The 16,849-nt window shown below is 43.9% G+C and overlaps 1 protein-coding gene across 1 annotated transcript in view; it reads right to left on the bottom strand.

The window, feature by feature from the left end:
- Positions 1–16,172, bottom strand: part of ACSL5 (acyl-CoA synthetase long chain family member 5) — an 84,630-nt gene extending 68,458 nt beyond the window's left edge. The window contains exon 1 of the mRNA XM_068256568.1: positions 16,065–16,172. The gene's annotated coding sequence lies outside the window, so the exon portion shown is untranslated. The remainder of the gene's footprint in view (positions 1–16,064) is intronic.
- Between the last annotated feature and the right edge of the window lie 677 nt (positions 16,173–16,849).

Below are 16,849 nucleotides of genomic sequence, written 5' to 3'. Positions count from 1 at the left end.
TTGGTCACGCTGCGTTCCACTAGACATTGAAACGGTTAGTCTACCCTCAGTGCTGTTTGTTCCTGCATCCAGGCAGGTCAGCATCTCCCCTACGGGATTGAGCCTGTGTGCTGGGCTTGCAGGTATTAATTGCATGGGCGGCTGAGATGGTGATACTGAGGCCATCTAGCCTTCGCTTCACGCTGGACTTGAGGTGAAGTTTGCCTACTTTTCTCTCCTATGTGGAGCAGTGCAAGTGTGGAGGGCACAGCGTTCCTAGCCGCTCGTGATGGAGACTGGTCGGGATGGCAGGTAAGCCGCTGGCGTGGGTTGTGCTGGCTGGGCGTTTGGGAGACGCATGGTGGACGGAAATTCGCGTGGTTCTTCCTGGATGCGTACTTTCCGGCGGGTTTGCCGGAAGCAGCATTTTGTAGCCTATCAGGGCTGTCTCTCTCCGTCACTTCCGATCCCACCTCTGGGAGTTCATGAGTGGAAGTATTTTTATGAGGACGCTGTGCGAGGCTGGTTGGCGGTATTGTTGCTCTGCAGTGGAGAGACTGCAGTCTTTTTTGCTGGATTTCTTTGCCTTATTTACAAGATGTCGGCATCGAAAAAAGACTAGAGCGTAACCCAGCTGCCCAGAAGGTGAAAGTATGATATCTCTTTCTGGGCTACACACTAATGTTGATTTCATGGGGGTATGCTTATGTCAAACTGTGCTTGTCTTTTTTTGCAGACTAGACAAGCTGATTCAGGGGATAAGGTGAAGCCTCCTCCTACTTATAAGCGATGCCCAATGTGTATTGTTAAAATGCCATTTCCATATTCTAAAACTTTGTCAGCAATGTATGGAGAACGTTTTAGGAGAGCAGTCAGGTCCCTCTGTGCAGGAGACTTTGCAGGCTTTCAGGGAAGAAATTAATTCCTCTTTGGCTTCTTTTAAATCTTCTTTAACAGGGGCAGGTGCTTCTACTTCACAAGTTGCTACTGCTCTTAACCCTGTCTCTGATAGTGAAAATCAGGATCAGATAGAGGCGGGGGTAAGTTTGGAGGAATCAGATTCAAAGGAGATTGAAATTGATACATCTTTGCGATTCAGGTTTCGAGTTGAAGTTGAAGATACTGAAGCCTTAATCGCAGCTATCAATGATACTCTTCAATTGAATAAAGATACAGTGACTAATTTATCCTCACATGACCAGTTATATAAAGGGATGGAGGAAAAGGAAGGTCTTACATTTCCAGTTCATAATGCTATCAAACAGACTATCCTTAGAGAGTGGAAAGATCCAGAAAAAAAGGCTTCTTATTTCTAAAACAGTTAAACACAGATTTCCTTTTACTGTTGAGGATTCGGCTCTCTGGGATAAATGTCCAAAATTGGGTGCTCCATTTTCTCAAGCATTTGAAGATCTAGTGGATCTGAAAGATCCTGTGGATAAAAAGATAGATGCTCACCTTAAAGTGAATGTTTACCACTTAAAAAATAGAAAAGTCAGATACTCACCTAAGGAGAGGGAAGGCTCGGTCCTAATGAGCTTTCCCTCTCCTCTCCCGGTGCCCGTTCCCACGCAGGATCCCCTGTAGCAGTATTCGACCAGTTCGGTCAAATACTGCCACTTCCGCAGCCGAAGGGATGTTTCGGAAGCCTTCGGGAGCACTCGGGCTCCCGAAGACGGGCCGCTCCATACTATGCATGCGTGAGCGTCATCTATGACGCAATCGCGCGTGCGTAGTATGGCGCAGCCTGTCTTCGGAAGCCCGAGTGCTCCCGAAGACCTCCGAAGTCCCTGCCGCGGCGGACGCGAACAGGGGAGCCAGCGCAGCACCGAGGGCCCCGGGAGAGGAGAGGGAAGGCTCATTAGGACCGAGCCTTCCGTCTCCTTAGGTGAATATCTGACTTTTTTATTTTTTACGCGGTATCCATTGGCTTTAAAAGGACTTGGGAAGCTGCTGCAGCTGAATGAACAATATATCCGTGCAAGAGAAATACAAAATGTCCTATTAAATTAGAACAAGTACCATAAAGCTTGCGAAGTTAAAAGCCCTCAGACAGACTCCATAAAATTCCACATCAGATAAACTTTAGCGCTAAAGGTACTTCATTCCTCCACCAACACCCTTCAAAGTGCAGGCTTACCAGCTCTTAGTAAGACCCAAGCTATAAGGTCTGAAGCGTATGTGTATATATGCCACCACGATCACTGGTTCATGTTTCAATCTTCTATACTCATATGTCCAGCCTCCTTCCTCAGCATACAGACATTTCCAGCATATGCGTAATAGATGAATAAAAATCTAAGTGTACTCAGTTTAAAAAGTACATAAATTTATTCAATAAAACGATGTATACAAGATACTAACTCCTGGGCCCTTTTGTAAGGGACGCACAGCAACACACCCCTGATGACGCTATTGCGAAATCTGGTCGGGCGGATGAGTGGTGGATGGGAGAGTGGCACCCCACATACTATTGATTATATGCGCTGTATTTCTGTCTAACGCAGCGACTTTAACCTCGCACTGTGAAAGAGGCCTTAGGCCTGCAGTAGCTTCTACCTGTGTAGCCAGAACTTTAGAATTATGGAATAATCAACTAAAGTCCAGCATTCTTGCAGGTGCTTCAGTGGAAAAATTAATGGAATCTATTACGATTCTTAATAAAGCAGCTAATTATTTGGCCGATGCTTTCGCTGAGACGGTCAGGTTTTCTGTTAGGTCTACGGCTTTGGTGAATGTTTCACGCAGAGCGTTATGGCTAAAAACTTGGGATGGTAATTTAGCATCCAAAAATAGACTTTGTGGGGTGCCCTTTTCAGGGGATCTATTGTTTGGTCCTGATTTGGACTTAGCTCTGGAAAGGCTGACCAGAAAGACTCCTCTAAGGATCAAAAAGGAGGGAAAAGATGGTTCTTTGACAAATCTAGAAGACGAGGGTTTAAATCTAAACCCTCTGAATCTCAGACGAAGTCGCAATGACTCGTTTATGGCGGTAGGGGGAAGACTAAAATATTTTTCTCACAGATGGCCGATGGTGGCAAAAAGTCAGTTTATTCAGCAAACAATCAGATTCGGCTATCAGATAGAGTTTGCACTTTCCCCTCCTTTAAGATTCATAATTTCAAAACCATCAAGAGATCCTACTCTGGTCCAAGAGATTCTGCACATTTTACAAAGTATGTTAAATCAAAATGTGGTTTGCAGAGTTCCAAAGAGAGAACAAATGGTTTTTACTCAACGATTTTTCTGGTAAAAAACAGACGGGCAAGTTCCGAACTTCCGACTGATTCTAAATCTAAAGAATTTGAACCCATTCATGAAGAAGAAAAAGTTTTGAATGGAAACAAAATTTACGGTGAGAGATCTGTTATTTGCTGGAGCATTCATGGCATCTCTAGATCTCAGGGACGCCAATTGGCACGTCCCAATTCACAAGAAGTCTCAAAAATACCTGAGATTTGCTCTTCAAGTGAACAAACTAGTGATGCACTTTCAGTTTCTCTGCCTCCCATTTGGGATCACTTCCGCACCAAGGATGTTTACAAAAATCCTGGGGGAAGCTTTGATACCATCAAGGGAAAGGTCAGTCATGGTGGTCCCTTATTTAGACGACCTACTGATTCTAGGCAATTCAGAAGTGGAGTTAAAAAATCATCTGCAAATGGTATCAGACCATTTACAGTTCTTGGGCTGGATTATAAATCAAGAGAAATCATGCCTAGATCCCAGTCAAAAAATGGTGTTCTTAGGCATATTGATAGACTCTTTGAGTCAAAAATTGTTTCTTCCTCTAGAAAAAGTGGAAAAGCTAAAATTGGCAATTCAGAATTTACAACAAGAAGTTCGACCTACACTAAGGTTGGTGTCCCGAGTGTTAGGTTTAATGTCCTCAACGATGATGGCAGTGCCTTGGGCACTTGCACATATCAGAAAACTCCAGAGGTTTCTGCTGGAGAACTGGGACGGTCAGCCTCAGAGTTTAAATTTCAGGGTGACAATCCCGATACCCTTCAATGGTGGTTGAAGGATGCCAACCTTTAAAGGGGCAAACTTTGGAAGGATCCAGTGGATCAGATATTAACCACGGATGCAAGTTTTTGGAGATGGGGGGGGCTCATGTGGGTCATGTAGCCTTCCAGGGCGAGTGGTCAAAACCAGAGTCTCAAATGTCATCGTATTGGAGAGAATTGAGAGCAGTGAAATTGGCCTTGATTCAAGCAAAGACCATTCTATATCAGTCGCACGTCCTAATTCAATCAGACAACATTACGACTGTAGCATTCCTAAACAAACTGGTAGTAATGAAATCCCTGTTATTACAGGTGGAAGCAGAAGAGATTTTATTTTGGGCAGAAGAGAATGTGTTGTCCTTGAGAGCAGTCCATCTCAAGGGCACATTAGACATAGATGCGGACAAGTTGAGCAGAAACAGAATACTGACTTCAAAGTGGTCCATAAACAAGAAAATTTTTCTACAGATTACAGAGAGATGGGGAATGCCAACTGTGGATCTTTTGGCAACACAGGAAAATGTGCAAGTTCAAAAATATTTTTCATTGAACCCGAGAGACAATGCTCTGGGAATAGATGCATTCAATCACCAGTGGAGCTTTCCTTTGAATGATGTGTTTCCTCCTCTAAACATGATTCCAGCAGTTCTCAGGAAGTAGCGAGAGCAGAGAGGACAGATGATTCTGATTGCGCCTCGTTGGCCAAGAAGAAGTTGGTTTGCAATGATTAAATCATTTGCCGTAGAGGAACCTTGGTTGCTTCCTCTGATGCAAGATCTGCTAGTTCAGGGAGACCTGTGGCATCCTCATCAGGAGCGCCTGAATCTGGCGGTTTGGATCCTGAGTTAGTTTGGTTGAAAAGTCTTGGAGTGTCTGATAAAGCGGCCTCGACACTGATTGGAAGTCGTAAAGATGTTACAAGAAAAATCTAGCTAAAATACTGGAAGACTTTCCACCTTTGGTTAAAAAAGTCTAAATTTGATAGCTTATCTATTCCGGCAGTTTTGGATTTTCTCCAGGAAGGTTGGGATAAGAACATTTCTGTTAGTAAATTGAAAGTGCAGATGGCAGCTCTATCTGCATTATCAGGTATTCGTATTTCTTCATCTCCTTTAATTGTAAGATTTATTAAAGCTGTCTTGAGGAAATCACCGGTTGTTAAACCATATGCTTCCCCTTGGGACTTGTCAGTGGTACTACAGGGATTAACTAGAGAGCCATTTGAACCGTTAAAAGATTGTTCTCTTACGAGTCTTACACTTAAGGTAGTATTCTTGATAGCAATAACTACGGCTAGAAGAGTGAGTGAGCTGCAGCCTGCTCTGTCAGTTAAAAGTCCTTATTTTCAAGATTTTCAGGACAGATTAGTATTGCAAACTAAATTTCATAGGTCCAGGGACATTGTCTTGCCTACATTTTGTGTTAATCCAAATTGTGAGAAAGAAAGAATTTTTCATACATTGGATGCTAGAAGATGTGTTTTACAATATTTAACAGCCGATTTCAGGAAATCAGATTCGTTATTTTTGTTGATTTCGAGTAAGAATTTAGGACAGGCTTCATCTAAGTCTACTATTGCTAATTGGATCAAATTAGCTATTATTGTGGCTTACAGGATAATGAAAGTAGATCCTCCAGCATCATTTAACCCCCTTGACGGTACGCAGTTTCTCAGGCTGCGTCCGCCAGGAGGTTTTTTTGTCAAATGCTTTAGCTAGCATTTCGCTAACTAAGCGTATGTACAAAGTTGCTCCGGTCCCCCCAATGCCCGCCGATCGCCGATGGCTATACGTACCTCGCCACGATCCCACGAAAAGCGCAGTTTCCCTATCGGCTTCCGGCGTTGCTATGGCGACGATCGGAGATGACGTCATGACATCATCCGCAATCCTGATCTCCGGTATCGCGAAGCCTGGAGCCGATTGGGCAACTGCACCGGCGTAGGAACGCTGGGGGGTACATATAATGGGAGCTATTGCGGGAGATCGCGGGGGACCGGAGCAACTTTGTGCATACGCAAACCGCTAGCTAAAGCGTATTGCACCATTAAAAAAAAAAGTCCTGGCGCCCTGTGATCCTCCGTGGCGGCTACCCCGTGTGTACTACGGGGTTACCGCTAAGGAGGTTAAGGCCCATTCAACTAAGGCTATGGCAGCTTCATGGGCAAATAGAGCAGGGGCTTCTCCTGAACAAATATGTAAGGCAGCAACGTGGTCAACTTTTTCTACGTTCATTCACCACTATCGGATTGATGCATTATCTGCTCACTACCAAGCATTTGGGAGGAAGATTCTCCAAGCGTGGGTCCCTCCCTGAGGTTGTATTACTTGTTAATTGTCTTACCTTGCCCTGAAGGATTGTGGGAAAAAGCAGAGTTAGTACCTGCTAACGATGTTTTGAACAATCCTTTAGGGCAACGATCCCACCCTGGTGTATTGTCTATGTCAAATAGTTGCACTTGTTGTGGGTTAGTTGGTTGTTCACCTGTCGGGTACTTGTCTAAATGCACTGAGGGTGGACTAACCGTTTCAATGTTTTATAGGGGAAGTGCTGTCTGTTCCTACGTCTGGGAGGGGCGACGTCTCACCTTGCCCTGAAGGATTGTTCAAAACAACGTTAGCAGGTACTAACTCTGCTTTTCATTTAAAACTATATTGTATACATCATTGATCCACAAACCTTTTTTGTAATTTAACCACTTGCCGACCGCGCACTCATAACGCGCGTCGGCAAAGTGGCAGCTGCAGGACCAGCGACGCAGATCTGCGTCACCGGCTGCAGGCCAATTAATCAGGAAACAGCCGCTCGCGCGAGCGGCTGCTTCCTGACAATTCATGGCGGGGGGCTCCGTGAATAGCCTGCGGGCCGCCGATCGCGGCTCGCAGGCTAAATGTAAACACAAGCGGAAATAATCCGCTTTGTTTACATTTGTACAACGCTGCTAACAGTAGCAGCGTTGTACTAGATCAGCGATCCCCGGCCAATCAGCGGCCGGGGATCGCTGTCACATGACAGGCAGGAGCCTGTTAGAGGCTGCACAGGACAGATCAGTTCCTGTGCAGCCTCCGATCTCCGGGGAAGGGAGGGAGGAGAGGGAGAGGGGGAATCTTGCGGTGGAGGGGGCTTTGAGGTGCCCCCCCCGCCAGCCACACGCAGGCAGGAGCGATCAGACCCCCCCAGCACATCATCCCCCTAGTGGGGAAAAAAGGGGGGCGATCTGGTCGCTCTGCCTGGTGTTTGATCTTTGCTGGGGGCTGTAGAGCCCACCCAGCACAGATCAGCGAAATCAGCGCTGGTCCTTAAGGGGGGGTAAAGGCTGGGTCATCAAGTGGTTAATGTTACTAAAACGACCTTTCTATTTCATTCTGCAGCATTATTTCCTAAACATTCTGAATTATGCTTATTTGCAGCCATGACAGCGATTCACTATGGTGGACATTAACGGCTTTAAATGTTCACTTTTTGCAAATTCAGTTTCACTCTTCCATGAGTTATATTCTTGCAGTTTGGACTAATCACAGATAGAACTACCGTATATTATAATGTAAATTTTCAGTTCACAGCCGGTGTGCAACCATAGCTAATTCCTTCCTTCCGAATAACAACTGAGCCTCCAACTAAGTCAAAGCTTAGCCGTTTAATGAGCATTTGCTGAAATCTCTGCATTGCATACAATCAAGGGAGTTGCAGTAGGGGTTTGCAGAGGCTGTAACTTCACTAGGGCTCCTGGATGAGTGAGGCCCTCCTTTAACTGCTGTATTAACTCATCATTGGTGCTATGGTGATAATGTTTATCTGTACAGTTGAATAATGATAACCATTAACACACTCTGCCCTCTCCCCCTGGATAAACCTCACTGACAATGCGGCTGTCCTTGGCAGGTTTTGTTGCACCATATCAATTGTTATAAAAGGGTGCTTGAGTGGACCCAATGCAAAAACCTAACTGGGGCCCATAGCTCCTTAGCTACTTGGGACTCGTTCGTTTTACTTGCAATTTCAGCTTGTTTGTAAATCGCTAGCAGTTGAAAAAGCACGATGGCAATGGAAATCAGTGGTAGTGTTCACACATTAATGATTCCTAGAGATTATCAATAGGCTGAAATTGCAAACATGGTGCATGCAGAAAAATCGCTTTGCAAAATGCTAGTGATTCTGCTAGCATTTTGCAATTCCCGGTGTGAATGGAGCCAGGGCCAAGGCAGAGGCGAGAGAGTCACCATAGCAAACAGAAGCTTATAGTAAATGTGTGAAAGGGCAGCAGGAGATGGCAGGAGGTTGGTCAATCATGATTCAGTACTCAAAGCCTAAGTAACAGAAGCATGAATAAGACAAATTCTAACAACCAGGATGATAACTGAATACAGATACAGCGCATAGAAGCAATGTGCTGGACAAAATACTTCTTTCATGGGCCAAATATGTTTGCCACTACAGTACAACCTATTTCTCGCTTCTCCGGATTCAGTCAGAAGACACCAGGTAACACACAAATAATAGATGCCCGAATGATTTTCCCAAAATCCAAGCATTACAGTAGAATCACTCACATTCCTCCATCCCACACAGGCTGGCTCTAGAGGCGTTACAATTTCACTTGATTAAGTACTGTACCTTTGACGCTCCACTACGTTACTTTCTATTGTTGGCAGTTGAGTACCCCCTCACAAATAATCATTTTATGTTTGACTAGGGGTTCTAGATTATTTGAGTTTTGTACATGACTTTTGAATTTATTTGAATTTGTTGTCTCTTATAGTGTATATGCTATCATGTACTATATTTATTATATCTTATTCCATATCTTATGCCAACAATAGGTTACGCAGTCACTTATGCTATTTCGGACGTACGTGTCGATTTTAGGGATTGACTTTGTTTTTTTACTACTTGTTTGCCTTGCTTTAATATTGTCTATCTTGTTTTATATTCAGTTCATGGGCCTATCCCTTAAGTGGTTTCTTCTGGGGTGGGATGAAGTTTTTTTCCTCCTTACCTATTAAATTTTCCATTTGTACTCACTGTCCTTGCAACTATGACTAAGGGCAGATTGTAAGCCCGATATGCGTCAGTTGCATGTATGGATGTTTTTTGTCCTGTATTCACTTTTCTGAATAAATATGCCGGTTTTAATTCTCTCATTTGCCTGGGTATCTCCTACTTTTGCTTTGGATGTGAGTGTGGCCAACCGAGATCCAGCACCAGTGAGGTTTACATAGAGGTTTGAGCGTCTCTCTCTCTCTATCTAATACAGTACTATAACCCACTCTATCAGTAATTGAAAGTATTTTATCACTGGGGGAGCCATGGAACCTAGTCTTTAAGCACAGCAGAGTCCACAAACAGCCTAAGAAGTTGGCCTTACCCACTGTGAGTACTGCTGGTGATTTGTGCTGATTAGGATTTGTGCTGTTTACTTGAGTTCCAGATGACTGTATACTGTATTCACTATTGACTAATATTTTATAGCACAGGACTAAACATTATAATTTGTTTCTCCTGGACTTCTTCCTTTGTCCTCCCCTTCCAGCACCAATTAGAAATAAAGGCCACCCCCGATGCACAACCTATGAGTTCTAATTATTAGGGAAGGTCTTGCCCCTTGACTGCTCTGTTCCTCCTCCTGCCCCGGCCAAGCTTGAATTTTTCTGCACTCTATCCACCTCCTCCTGGCGATGTCTCCATCTATAGACTAACACTGGGGGAAGGCTGTTACCACTTCCTTTCATTGCTGTCCAAGCCACATCCCACACTTCCTTATGCCGCATTCTACAATTCCCAGCACTTCATCCCCAAGGTTAAGCCTTGGTTACCTCCACCCTGCTGCATAACTCACAGCCACAACCCCCATCCATAGGACAGGATAGGAGAGAGGGGTTAATGGCTGTAACAACCATGCCCTCTCCCCTAACGGGGACTGAGAATGTCCTGAAGAAGGGCCACATGCAGCAGTATCCCACACTTTTTTGGCTTATGAGCTACTTTTAAAAATAGCAACTCAAAATGATCTACCTATGTGCAATTTTAGGAACACAATTGTATATACAGAATTTAAAATGTAGTGCGGTCAGGATCTACCATGAAGTCATTTGCGATCTACCGGTAGATCGCGATCTACTCAATGGGCACCCCTGGCATAGACGTAATGAGATACCTGGTTCCACCAGGCAGTCCCAGACACCATTCACAAAGACAAGGAAACAAACACCATCATGTAGAAACCCTCTACATGGTGGCATTTATTCCCCAGTCTCATTGCGTCTACGAAATTGAACTTTATTTCTCTATGTTTGGCCGGAGGAGAAATTTTTTGATTTTTAAAGAGACACTGAAGCGAGAATAATTCTCGCTTCAGAGCTCATAGTTAGCAGGGGCACGTGTGCCCCTGCTAAAACGCCGCCATCCCGCGGCTAAACGGGGGTCCCTTCACCCCCAACCCCCCCCCGCAAAATCAACGACCAAATTGGTCGTAGATTTTGCTGCTCCTAGAGGCAGGGCTAACGGCTGCAGCCCTGCCTCTCAGCGCGTCTATCAGCGGTGCATTGCCACCTCTCCCCCGCCCCTCTCAGTGAAGGAAGACTGAGAGGGGTGGGGGAGAGGCGGAGATACGCGCTGACAGACGCGCGTGGGGCAGGGCTGCGGCGGTTAGTCCTGCCTCAATCAGGAAGTGATTCCCGGCTGCACGGAGGGGATTTCAGGAGGTAAGGGACCCCCGTTTAGCCGCGGGATAGCGATGTTTAGCAGGGGCACACATGCCCCTGCTAACTATGAGCTCTGAAGCGAGAATTATTCTCGCTTCAGAGTCTCTTTAAGACCTGATGAAGAGATTCCATAGCTTGAAACTAACTAGAGTCATTACCTGAAATATTACTTGTATCACTCCAAGCCACACCTCGCGGCTAGTTTAATTCCTTACTAAATAACCTAAACATGCACTGCCTGTATGTATACTGCATACTTCCCCACCTCTTGTCCCCAATTCCTTTACATCATACAAGTCAATCTCTGGCCCGTGGGTCAAATCCCTCCCCTCAGAGCCCATACATTTGGCCCCAAGGTGATTTCCCTACTTTGCATTATGTTTGGCCCACCCACAGCTATATTGGAGGTGAAGCCCTAGATCACTAAAGAAGCCATATGGGGAAGGTAGTGGGAAAACATTAAACACTAGGGAACTGTATAGGGGAGGTGAGGGCCACTGGACACCAGGGCACTGTATAGGGGACGGAGGTGGGCCACTAGACTGTATAGGGGTTGCAGGGGAGCCATTAGACACCAGGGAACTCTATAAGGGAGGAAGGTGGACAGTAGACATTGAGATTGGCCCTCAACTTGGTTCCAGTGTTCAATTCCGGCCCACTTTGTATTTGAGTTTGACACCCCTGCTTTAGATTGTAAGCTTGCAAGGGCAGGGTTCTTTCATCCTTTTGTGTCTTGGAATTTGTTATTAATTTCATAGCTTGCACTCTTCTATACATTTTATTCATCATGTTACTTCTGCTATTGTAATCACCAGTTCTGTATTTTGCACCAGTGTCCATATTTGATGTGTATTATTGTCTGTATCATTATGTATCCCTTGTTTGTTTTCCTACTTTGTACAGTACCACGGAATATGTTGGTGCTTTATAAATAAATAATAATAATAAATAATCTTCATGGAAACTCTTACTGACCTGCTCTTGCTAAATATAAGTTATCTTGGATGGGATTGCTATGAAGATTTATTGATGACCAAGTATTTTTTAAAACTTTTTGTATTTTTTTGTATAACAAAAGATGAAGCGCACAATTGGACTGCAATTATACCTCTTGTGGTTTCTACTTAATCCTAAAATTCTCCTTAAACATAATATATTTATTGTATGTAATGCGAGACTGTAATTATGCCTTAAAACCATCATATTATGACAAGCTATCGTAGTGCTTAGCCTGATAAATTAATAAGTAAATTAATAAAAACACTTCATATTCCCTTGAAATTATGTAATACGTTTCTGAAATGCTTTTTTTCTAAGTGCTTCTCCTCTAGCCTAAGTTTTTGATTCCAATTCCTGGACACTACACCAGGGCTGTTCCTGCTGAGTCCACACTTCCTGGGTGCTGTAGAACTGTTAGCAGAGGATGCACTAGTAGCACTATATGAGTGGCCTTGGCCATATGGAGTCTGGACTATGACGGGCCGAGAGCCAAACCACAGTGAAGAGTAAATATCAGCTTTGACTCCTGATCAAAGGTGACTTTTATAGCTCAGTCATAGGATATAAGAAATTATCACCGCATTAGACTAATACTGTTGAATACAGAGACCAAAGCTGTTGATGATGTTGCCCAGAGTAACCATGGTATCACACTCTTTTCTCTGTCTTTCCTCTGTCTTTTCAGGACCAGGAAGTAAGAGGAATCTGCCAATTAGGAACACTGTAGAAATGACATTAAATACTAATGCTCTAAACTTTCTACAGTAGTGGTTCATGGTATTCCTCCATTTGAATGTTCTCCAGATCTTCCAGTTTCCTCCCACAATTCAAAAAACTTATTAGCAGCGTAATGGATGTCATTGAGGAAAAGCAAGGTCTTCTCAAAGCGTTCGTATAGTTATGCTTCCGGTGAGCTGGGCACAGGGTGAGAAGAATGACGGTGATCAGAATTACCCTGACGCGCCCTGCGCACTGTGTGCCGAAACCACCTGGTTCATTCTTAAAGTGAACCTCAAGACTAAACATCTACTCCACAGTACTGAAAAGGCTTGGTGTTTCTTTAACAGTTTCACAGCATCAGAACTTTTCTTACCTAACATCAGAAATCCCAAAATTAGGCATTTTTAGCTGCACGGAAGCCAAGCTCCACCCCATCAAAGAAAACTGCCTGGGCATTTTTCCCCTGATGCTGTGCGAAGCATGATGGGATTTCTGATGTTGTTGTTCTGGTTGCCTAGCAGCTGAGAGGAGTGATCAGGACGCAGGACAGTTGGAACTGTGTCTCATGCTCCCTGTCACCTCTTTTCAACCAAAAAGATGACTACCCCCATGAAATCAGAAACATTTGCCTATTCTTTTAAAACAGGGTGGGTAAGAGATTATATTACCTATCTATTTTAATTAACATAACTAATGTAACTTAATGACAGTATGTTTGTTTAGGCTGAAGTTCCTCGTTTAATTATGCAACGAAAGAATTATTCACATTACAACCCGCAGATGGCCGTGTGATTGGAACACAACACGTACGATTGCATGCAATCTGCGTTTGTATGCGCTGCGTGGCTGATCCCATTCACTGTAGTGAATAGGTCAGCTGCGCGATTTGCAAAGAAATGCGCGCAGCATGCGTTCGCGCACCACACTGGTCCGCAACGCATGCAATGTGAACATCAGAAAGTGCAGTCCATGCACTTCTGATGTCGCGCGTTTCTGCCTCCCGCACGCGTTGCCGAAATACGGATGGCAACGCGTGCAATGTGAACGAGGCCTTAGGCATGTGTGAAGTAACAACAGTGCAGGGTGAAAAATCTTCTGCATGTGAGTCCATACAGCGGTACGGAGAGCCTGGAGTATATAGTCAGGGGCCATTCACACATCATAGTGGTTTTTTGTATGTGATTTACCACATGCACGTTTTTGCGGTGGGTTTTTGTGCATTTGTATGCAAATTTTCATTTTTTTTTCACAAAACTAAAGTAAATTTACATGAAATTGTATCTAATTAACGTAAAAGTTGCAAAAAATTTATGCAAAAACACAATTTTTAGTCATTGCCTTTGGCTTGCATTAAACAGGTTGCATTTGAAAAAAAAAGCAGACCTGCCACCCAAATGTAAAATGCAGAGAAATCACAAAGCGCACATTACTCACGAATGCATACAAATTGTGATGTCATTGAAATACAGTAGAAATTGCAATTTTACACATTTGAAAATATGAGTTTTCAAATAAATGTGACCCCTGCATTCGAATAGATTTTCTTTAGTGGGTTCTTTTGGACCATGCAGATATATCTTTCACAAGTATTATGTGACTCTTTTTACTCCTACGTTAGTTTAGTTGATTTTTGGTTCTTATGCCCTTATGTTAGTTTAGTCCTTCTGAACTGGGCATAGTGTGTGTCTGTCAGACTAGAATCGATATACATAGTTCAAGGATAACTCTGCAGTAGAGAATTATACAGTGATATTAAAGCAGTTAACTCTGTGCAGCACTGTGGAATAGGTCAGTGCTATATAAATGTATAATAATAATAATAATAGTGTATGGCTATGGAGAGAGCATAGTAGTGTAACTTCCTCTAGTGCAGAGACTGATTGGAATTAATTACTGATCACTGTACAGCAGTGTGGAATATGTCAGAGCTTTTTAAAGGACAATTGTAATGAGAGAGATAGGCTGCCCTATGTATTTCCTTTTAATCAACACCAGTTGCCTGGCTATCCTGCTGATCCTCTGCCTCTAATACCTTTAACACCTTTAGCCACAGACCCTGAACAAGCATGCAGCAGAACAGATGTTTCTAACATTATTGTTAGATCTGACAATATTAGCTGCATGCTTGTTTCTGGTGTGATTCAGACACTTCTGCAGCCAAATAGATCAGCAGGGCTGACAGGTAACTGGTGTTAAAAGGAAATAAATATGGCAGCCTCCATATCCCTCTCACATGAGTTGTTCTTTAAATGTATAATAATATTAGTGTATAACTGTAGTTGGGGAATGTAATCAAATGTAAGCTCCTCTGGTGCAAAAACTAATTTAATTGGATCAGTGATCTCTGTATAGCGCAGTGGAATATGACAGAGCTATAAAAATGTAAAGTAATAATAATAGTGTGTTGCTCTGGAAAAGACATTAGAGTGTAAGCTCCTATGGTACAAGGACTAATGTGAATCAGTGGTCTCTGTACAGTGCTGTGGAATTCTTCAGCACTAGCAAAATGTATAACAGCAAAATCACCATCACCAAAAACATCAATACACATGTATAGTAATAATACTGATTGACTGTGGTAGGAAACCTTGCTAGTTACAACTCTACAGGAAACGTTAGAGTGTAAGCTCCTGTGGTCTAGAGATTGATGTGAATGGATCATTGATCTATGTCCATGGAATGTCAGAGTTGTATCAATGTATTATAACGGTGTGTAACTGTGGTTGAGAGTTAAGGCCTGTACCTACTACGCAATTTTTATGACAATTGTTGATGTTTGAAGCGACAAACTATCGTTTCCACGATCTTGCGTCATGGGTACAGGCGCATGATCACACAAATTACATTTGGCGATGCGCAGCAATAATGACCATCACAGCGGATCAGATCTTCAAGATCTCCGACGACTCCTGAGCAAAGTGCCATTTGAACTCTCGTTTGCGCCTGTCTTGTGCCATTGCGTACACCTGCTGGATGCTCATCATCAGGGGACCTTGCTGTGATCCATCTTCCTGCACCGTTAGGTGAGTATTCACCTTTAGAGTGCAAACTCCTCTGCTTAAAAGACTGATATAAATGGTACAGTTTTAATTGCACAACATAGCGGGAATAGTGGGCATCATGGTGGCGTAGTGGTCAGCGCTCCCGCCTTGCAGCGCTGGGTCCCGAGTTTTGATCCTAGCCAGGGCACTATCTGCATGGAGTTTGTATGTTCTCCCCCTGTCTGTGTGGGTTTCCTCCGGGCACCCCAGTTCCTTCCCACATCCCAAAGACATACAGATAAGTTAATTGGCTTACCCCTAAATTGGCCCTAGACTACAATACATGCACTACACGATACATACATAGACTGAGACATATGGCTATGGTAGGGGCTAAATTGTAAGCTCCTCTGAGGGACAGTAAGTGACAAGACAATATACTCTGTACAGCGCTGCGGAAGATGTTGGCGCTATATAAATACTAAATAATAATAATCTCACTTGTATGCATGACTACGGAAAATGTCCAAGCTATATAAATAATAACAGTACCGAGGACATTGACATTGTTCAGTGGGACTTAGGAGATCACTCTCTTTCATTCACAGCAATATAGTAAATAAGTGTAAAGAGTACTGCTCCCCTCAGGCGGGCGGCACCGGGCGACCCCTTACCTCTTGCCTTGCAGCTAGCTGGCCCCTGTCATTCAGGAATCTGGGGAGATATATCCAGGAGTCACCTAGGTGAGGGACTGGAGGGAGATATCAGCAGGGACGGCTGTAATAAAGGCCCAGCATTGCACTTAGAGCCTAATCTTTGAACCTTGGCTGCAATAGGACAAAGGTAGAAATCTCAGTGTTTGAATACTGCTGGAGACAGTACAGGATGGAGGATTCGCTCTCTGCTGCACAAGTTTCTTGCGTAACAACCTAACAAATTTGGAAAATGAAGCTACAAAGGTCTAATGCCGTCACAATACCTGAAAAGGGAGCTAATCTGTGACACAGCTAATGTAATTCCTGGAGCTGGTAATCATACAGATCAAGGCATATGGGAAAATTGGGCGCAGGAAAAATGCAGATAGTAGAAGATCCGCACATTTACTGATATTCTCCTATTTAAAGTGGTAATTTTAGATCGTAAAATATAGGTAATTATTACCGATATTTTACTATAGCTAAACCTAACCATAACCGTCCCCGCCCACACAAACCCCCTTCCTTAAGCCTAAATCTAGCCACCCCCCCCCCCCGCACAAACCCCTTTCCTGTTGCCTAACCCTAACCATACCCCCTACACAAACCCCCTTCCTGATGCCTAACCATCCCCCCTGCACAAACCCCCTTTCTGATGCCTAACCCTAACCATCCCCCCTGCACAAACCCCCTTTCTGATGCCTAACCCTAACCATCCCCCCTGCACAAACCCCCTTTCTGATGCCTAACCCTAACCACTCCCC

Source organism: Hyperolius riggenbachi, chromosome 10 (genome assembly GCF_040937935.1).
Source record: "Hyperolius riggenbachi isolate aHypRig1 chromosome 10, aHypRig1.pri, whole genome shotgun sequence".
Taxonomy (NCBI): Eukaryota; Metazoa; Chordata; class Amphibia; order Anura; family Hyperoliidae; genus Hyperolius; species Hyperolius riggenbachi.
Note: the sequence above shows the minus strand (reverse complement) of the source record. Positions and strands in the feature narration are given on the sequence as shown.